This window comes from Prionailurus viverrinus, chromosome B4 (assembly GCF_022837055.1).
Source record: "Prionailurus viverrinus isolate Anna chromosome B4, UM_Priviv_1.0, whole genome shotgun sequence".
Taxonomy (NCBI): domain Eukaryota; kingdom Metazoa; phylum Chordata; class Mammalia; order Carnivora; family Felidae; genus Prionailurus; species Prionailurus viverrinus.
In genome coordinates, this window is record NC_062567.1 from 31,793,963 (window position 1) to 31,801,261 (window position 7,299).

Sequence of the window (7,299 nt, forward strand, 5' to 3'; positions counted from 1 at the left end):
AATAGCATTATCAGTGGTGGATTTCTCACCTCATCTTGCCCTGTTGAAGAAAGTTTTCTAGAAAATAAAAATATCTGGGGCTCCTGGGTAGCTCAGTGGGTTAAGCGTCTGACTTCGGCTCAGGTCATGATCTCGCGGTCCGTGAGTTCGAGCCCCGCGTCCGGCTCTGTGCTGACAGCTCAGAGCCTGGAGCCTGTTTCAGATTCTGTGTCTCCCTCTCTCTCTGACCCTCCCCCGTTCACGCTCTGTCTCTCCCTGTCTCAAAAATAAATAAACGTTAAAAAAAATTTTTTTTAAGAAAATAAAAATATCTGAAATCCAACCCTCCTTGTAAAGAAGTCACCCATATGCAATAGCAGGGGAGGGGAGGCAAATATCCATCAATAAGGAACAAATAATTTGTTTGTCTCTTAGTTGCAAGTTTGTACCATAAAAAAAAAAAAAAATCATTCCTACTTTCCCACCACCCAGCCTCTGATAATCACCATTTGACACTCTGTTTTTATGAGTTTGGCTTTCTAGATAGAACATAAAGTTGATATCATACAGTATTTATCTTTATGGATTCATCCATTGACTGGCACTTACGTTGTTTCCATATCTTGTCTATTGTCAATAATGTAGCAGTAAACATGGGAGTGCATACAAATAAATAAGAAACAAGTGATAATACCCAGACTAAGTCATACTATGCAGTAGCTAAAAACAAGAGATGAGGACATACACTGGAAGATAAATCATAAACCCAGAGTTTGATTCCAGTGGATATGCGTGTATGTCCAAATGAGGTCACCATGGGAAATGCCCTGAATTGTAGACAGTGATAATGCCCTGGGTGGGTGGGGGGGGGAGGCAGTGACTTGACTCACTCCAAATACTTTGGGTCCTTGAAAAAAAAAGTCATGATAAAGATGACATGGAAGGAGAGACAGCAGAAACAGGAATCTCTCTACATTTGCAAGAACATCCATCAGGAAGGAGGGAATAAAGGTATCTGGAACCATCTGCATGATCTATATTAACCTTAAGGGGAAGTGCCTGGCTGAGGCTGGGAAGGGATGGGGCACCACTCTGAGAAGGCTCTTATTTTCGTGGAGTGGGTAGAAACTAGAAATAACATGTTGCCACTGATAATAACAATATGCTGGGTCTTGTCTGGAGATCTCAGAACACTTTTAAGGCACACATTTCTTATCCTTGGGAGACAGTCTGATAGCATCGTCCATAGGGTAATTAAGGCCTGCTAGTCTGACCACACAATGAATCATTAGAAAGCCCAGAATCAGAACTCTGACTTGGAGCCTGCCTGGGTTCTGGAATGTGTTGCCTCATACTGTCTTAGAACTTTAACTCTGGCAGCCACCTGCCAGACTAGCCAAGCCTGCCTAACCTCTGCTCACCTCAGCTTAAACATCACTTCCTCAGAGATACCTTCCCTTCACCTGCTGCAGCTCTCACTTACCTCCTGGGCTCCCCACGGTCTGTCCTTCTATCTGCATTGGGGCTTACCACCTGTGGCGCTTACCCCTCCAGCAGACTGCAGGGCATCCCCTGAGCAGGGGCCTGCTTCATCCTCTCTGTTTACCACTACATCCCTAACACCAATACTTCCAGAATCACTTCACAGTGGTTCCCTCTATCTCAAACCTGGCATTTGAAACTTGGTGTTAGGTAGGTGGGGTTGTCAAGGAAGATGCTGGAACAAATCCCTGCATTTCCTGAGCGGGTTAGCTGGTGACTATGTGAACCTACAGTCCCCGTGGTATGTGTGATTCAGTGCCCTCACCCTGGCAATCGGCCGTTTGGTGAGATGAACGCCTGCCTACACCCAAGACTCCAGGTGCTCAGCTGCAAGCCTGGTGGTTAGAAGTGGCACAGGGGCAGACCCAGAGGGGAGGGAGGGACACAGGTGACTGTATCCCTCAGCCACGTGGCCTTGCCAGGCACCAGGGAGCCAGGGAACAAATGAGGGGTGTTGCCAAGGAGGGTGAGTATCACCCTTCCTCCAGCTCCTCCGCCAGCAGCAGCCCCCGCCCTGTGGGAACGACACGCTGAAAATCCCTCCTCCGAGACCCAGGGGAATTTTCAGCTTTTCCCTGCTCCCTTGGAGGAGGAGACACCAAAGTGCAGCTCTTGTGTGTGGTTCTGTTGAGCTCCACCAGATCCCTCCCACCCCCTAAGTAGCGAGAAACAATGACAGTGAGCAGATGTTTGCCCCCAAGCTGCTCAGGGCGAGGCAGCATCTCCCACTCCTGCCTTGGTGTGGGAGCCCCCCCCTCCCTGGAGGAAGAGGATGCCTCCCAGTGGGTGGGAAGAGGGAGGGGTGGGGCATAGATTGAAGGAAGGAGAGCCAGGCCTAAAAGGTGCGGCAGATGGTGCCGAAAGGGAAATTCCTGTGTGCCAGAGACAGTGTCCTGGTTCTGTGTCCCAGCAGCTCTCTCCCCCACCCTCACCCTTCTGAGCTCATACTTCACGACACCCTCGTAAATGGAGTCCTGGGGTGGAAGGCCCCGCACCTTGCCCAGTGCACAGGCCATCCTACGCCTTCCTAAACCTTCATCCTCCACCCGCGTGGGCCTTGCCTCCTTGGCCAGTCAGAATGATTTGCCAACAGCTTAGGGCCTTCTGTGCCTAAAGCCCACACTGCTTCCCTGGAACTTTACTCAAGTCTTATTCCCTAGAGCTGCAGAGAAGTTCTGCACGAGAACATTTCTAGCATCCTGGGAAATCGCTGAGTTGTTTGCATTATCCTGTCTTCACTCACCTCAGATCACAAGTAGAGAGCAATGAAGCTGGAGACCCTCAAGGTTTAGGATTCCAAGGTTCAGTGTGCGCCTGACTGCTCAGCTGGGAGTTTCCTTTGCTTTTATGGATTTCAAGTGAGAACCACTTTACCGGTCAAGTAAATGGACCCCTAAAAACAGTGGACCCCCAAAACCACTGGACAGGAGTTTAGGGAGGTAGGGGTGCCATTTCTCAGGTGGATCAAAAGCAGACGAAGATTCCCTTGGGGTGGGGGAGGACCTAGGTCCCCAGGTGTTCTCTGTGGGGAAACAGACTACTGCCCTCCTCTGAATACAATTGGAGGTCCCCATCCTCCTCAACACCCCCACCCCATCTCTACTATGGAACATTTTCATTTTTTCTTGGTAGAATGGGAAGCACTTTTCAAAGTTACAAGAACCTTCTGATCATGGCACTATTGGATATCCGAGAGCCAAGAATCATTTTTGTCTTCCTACAGGTGAGGGAAATGAGGTCACTTGTCAAGAAATGTACATTTTCTCAGAAAACATTGTTGCAATGGAAGCAGCAAGGCATAAAACAGAACCCAGGAACTGTTGAAAAGGTCGGTGGGTGTGTGTTCCTTGGGACTAGAGAGCCACCACAGACAGACTCATTCTTGGATGACATTCTGACTCTAAGCCTTCAAAATCCCCTCTTGGAGAGTGAAGATCTGCTGGTTGGTGCTGGGATTCAGGTCACCCTCCTCACTGTAGGTTGGTGGCCTGACATTTCCAGGCCATGGCACAGTCTCAGACTTACCAGATCCTGTAACCCGTGATCTGCTCTGCCTTTCAGCTATCACCCACCCTGTCTGAGCCTCAGTTCACTCACTTGTATCCAGAAGCCTCAACAGATAATTGAATAATTAAGTGAAATCATGTAAGTATGAATGGCTCTGATAGATCTTAAGAACTCCAATATTACTTCCCCTTTTCTTAGGTTTCCCTTAAAGAGAAGTGGGGGTGGGGCATCCCTAAACGCAGACCTCCTCACTGCTCAGAGGCAAAGCCCACTGGCCAAAGTCCTGACAAGGTAACACCCGCTAGTTCCTCCTGAACGTTCTCTGCCATGAGGATATAGTAGATAGTCTCAGCCTCGCAGGAGGTCGGTAGCACTCTCTCTGTTTTCACAGCTAAGGAAACTGAGGCTCAGAAAGATGAAACAGTTTATCCAAGGTCACAGAATTACAGAGGACAGCAAGGCTGGACTTCAGACTCTCAATCCCCTGTATTAACCACCAGACAGTGTTACCTGCCTCTCGCCCACCACTGCAGCAGAAAGGCAAACTCATTCCTGCATTCACCTCATAAGAACCTTGGCGTTATCTTCCTGGGGAGGCCTAGCCGGCCACACAAACAACCAAAGCAGTTTAGGGTGAAGGTCAGGGGCTGGCCGAACACGGGAGGCAGTCTCAGGCTGTGTCTGGCTGTGATTATGTCAGAGACTGGGCTGAAATACTGTAAGTGGTTAGGAGGGTGAAAGCGTGGGGTTGGGGGGGTGGGGCTGGTTAATTGAGATGGGAGGGGAAGGTGGGGGTGAGTAGGCGCATCCAAGCTTTCAGATCCGGTGCTGTTCCCGTAAACAAGTACAACCCTCAGCTCCCTGGAGGGCCTGAGGAGCAAATGTGTGCATCTCTGCCTCCTTCCCAGCAGCTGTTCGCTGGAGGACACAGCCCTGCCATCTCCATAGTCCTTCACCAGGCTTTCCCCAGCCCCCAGCTCCAGCCTCAGGAAGTGGAGCTGCTGAGAATCTCTCCTCCAGCCTCGCCTCCTGCCGAGAGTGTCCTCTGCGTGAGCATTTCCTGGCCTAATTAAGCTGGGTAATGAGTAGCTAAGAGGGAGGGGATAAAAGCCCTAGGCGGCTTAGAGCTGGGACAGTTTATGACAGGGGCGTCTGCAGCTGGTGACACTCTTAGGAAAGTTATTTCTCATAACCTGGGAAGTTGCATGCTGTTTCCATAGCACAGTGAGCCCCAAGGTAAGCACAGGGAATATTGCACTTAAGAGGGACCAGCTGGAGGGTCCTGAGAGGGTCCTGAGTGGGGTGGTACTGGGGGGGTCTGAGAAAAGGACTGATCCCAGCTGCGGAGCAGTCCTGAGCCGCCCAGGCTAATGCCCTTGGCTTAGCCCCAGGCCGGGGTGTCCTTGGTGACCACGTGTGACTCCCCAGGCCTGGGGTTTTATATTTCATTTGAATGATAGGACTGTGCACTGTGGGCAGTTTCCTAAGACCGTGTCCGCCCCGAGTAAGGAAATCTGAGCCAGACGCTGATCCTGACTCCCCTCAGTCCTCTTTTAAGGTGCCCAATATTGTGTCCTGGAAAATACCAAGCGCCCAGCAGCCAAGCAGGAGCCCTGGGGGACTGGGGAAGGCTGACAGCAGCCTGGCCTTTCAGAGACCTTCAAAGGCCAAAAGTTGACTGTTTCCACTTCCAACCTCTGCCTCAAGAACCCAACTCCACAACCACAGCCTGTGTACCTTGGCACCGTGTCTATTTCATTTGTTTAAATCACTTTGCACTGAGGCATTAGTTGGCCACCCCCCACCCCGCACCCCCTGCTCTGGTGTGTGAGGGGGAGGCAGTGTGTTGGGGCCTGGGTCTTGGAGTAGGTTTCATCACTAGAACAAGGGTTTCCCCCTGTACAATCAGGGCTTTGGCGATGCCTAGCCTCCAATGTGCTATGAGAACACAACCTTCACTGTCCATGAGTGGGGGGAATGGCCAAAACGTGGCCACATTTCCCAGGCCTTTCAAATTAGGGGACAGTATGTGCACTTTTACACCCAGGAGCAACTTGCTCTGATTATCAGTGTAGAGAAGAGCTGTACCCAGTGAATGTTACTGATGATGGAAGAGCTCAGCCTTCCTCCTGCACTCCAAAATCGCTATTTTGAACTTTTCTAATTTTCTTTCTTTTTTTTTAAGTAGGCTCCATGCCCAATGTGGGCCTTGAACTCAAGATCAAGAGTCATATGCTCTACCAACTAAGCCAGCCAGGTGCCCCTTGATCCTTTCTAATTTTCTGAAGAAGACTGTTTCAGGCCATGTCCTCAGAACCCCACTTCCTCTTGGTGGACAGAGCTCAGGGCCCACGGCTACAGGAAATTTGCAGAGTCCCTCCTTTTTTTTGTTTCTCTTCACTCTCTCCCCTTTGCTGTTCTCATAATCTTATCTACCCTCTTGGCCTGCTTCTCTTTCTTTTTAACCCATTTTTTATTGAGATATAATTAACATATAATTTGTATGAGTTTAAGATATAAAAAAACGGTTTGCTCCATATATATATTGTGAAATGCTTCTCTTTCTAAAGGAGAATGGTCAGATCACAAATAACCTGGTGTCTCCCATCTTTCCCTCCTGCTGTAGTTGTCCTTGGAATGGAAGGAGACTTGGTGGCCAGACGCCTGACTGGGGAGGGCAGGTCTGAGCTGCACCCCCCTCCTCTGCAAGGATGCCTGGGACTCTCAGAATTCTGAAAGGGGGGTTCTGGAGTTCAGAAGAGGGGAGAGCAGGCCTGGTGGCTTTCACTGTGACCTGACCACCCTGCACTGGGTGGCCAAGCCCAGAAGTCTCTGGCATCCTCCAGCCCTGCAGCAGCTGGGCAGGCCCTGAGAGCCAGCTTACTCTGAATGTGTAATCCTAGTTAAAAAGAGAAAGGGGGAAAGATCTTGTAATTTCCCAGGACACAGACAATTGAAACCTTATACTGTTGTCAAGGGAGTCCTTTCACTAAGAGAGGCAGGGAGAGACAGGGAGAGGGAGGAAGAAGGCGAAGGAGGAAGGAAGGAAGGTGTGAGAGAGGCCATTCGGGACCCAGCACTGGGCCCAGCTAGGCCATGAGTTCTCCGTGTGTCACCTCCCCCAGTCATTGGCCTGATGCTGACTCTTAAGGAGAGCTGAGAGAAGAGGTCTACCGGGTGTGAGAGCAGCAGTGCCCGTGGCTTTTACACACCTGCCATCCCCCTCTGTCCTCTCTCCTTTGGAGCCTCTGTCCCTTCTCCAGAGGACCAGCAGCTCCTCCTTGCCTTCCCTGCCTTTTGTGGGAGGGGGGTCAAATGCAGTTGATAAAAATGCACAAAGGCCTTCAACACACCAATAAGAAGCAGTTCTTTCCTTCTTTCATCCAGCAAATAGTCATTGATCAATTGGATGAATGAAAGAAATACTATTCCATGCAGTCAAATGCATGGTCAGGGAGGAAAACCAGTCCAACCTGACTTGGAAGGGTCCTGGTTGCTCACCCTTTTTCAACTACAAAGGATTGCAGGTGTTTATCAGGCTAAAACCACAGAAATTTAGGGAGGCTGCTTTGGGACAAGCTCTGTGCTAAGTGTGGTTTGGGAGACACTGACATATATGGCAAAGCATCTGTCCGTGAGGTATAGCATGCCATCTGGCTGGAACAGCAAGGCCATGAGCCCAAACAAGTGGGGAACAATATACAAGGAAGTCCAATATGGAGCCCAAAGGTGTGATAGGGCCAGGGAATGGCCCCACAGGTCAGTTCTTTT

General features: G+C 50.1%; 1 long non-coding RNA gene across 2 annotated transcripts; it reads left to right on the forward strand.

The window, feature by feature from the left end:
- The first annotated feature begins 1,371 nt into the window (after window positions 1-1,371).
- LOC125170427 (uncharacterized) lies at window positions 1,372-5,965 on the forward strand. 2 transcript variants are annotated; one of them, XR_007154030.1, is made up of 6 exons: window positions 1,372-1,479; window positions 2,682-2,879; window positions 3,245-3,349; window positions 3,583-3,666; window positions 4,440-4,577; window positions 5,717-5,965. It is a non-coding gene; the product is annotated as an uncharacterized LOC125170427 (long non-coding RNA). The 2 variants fall into 2 exon arrangements; XR_007154029.1 differs by having other exon boundaries at window positions 2,770-2,879.
- Window positions 5,966-7,299: the final 1,334 nt, after the last annotated feature.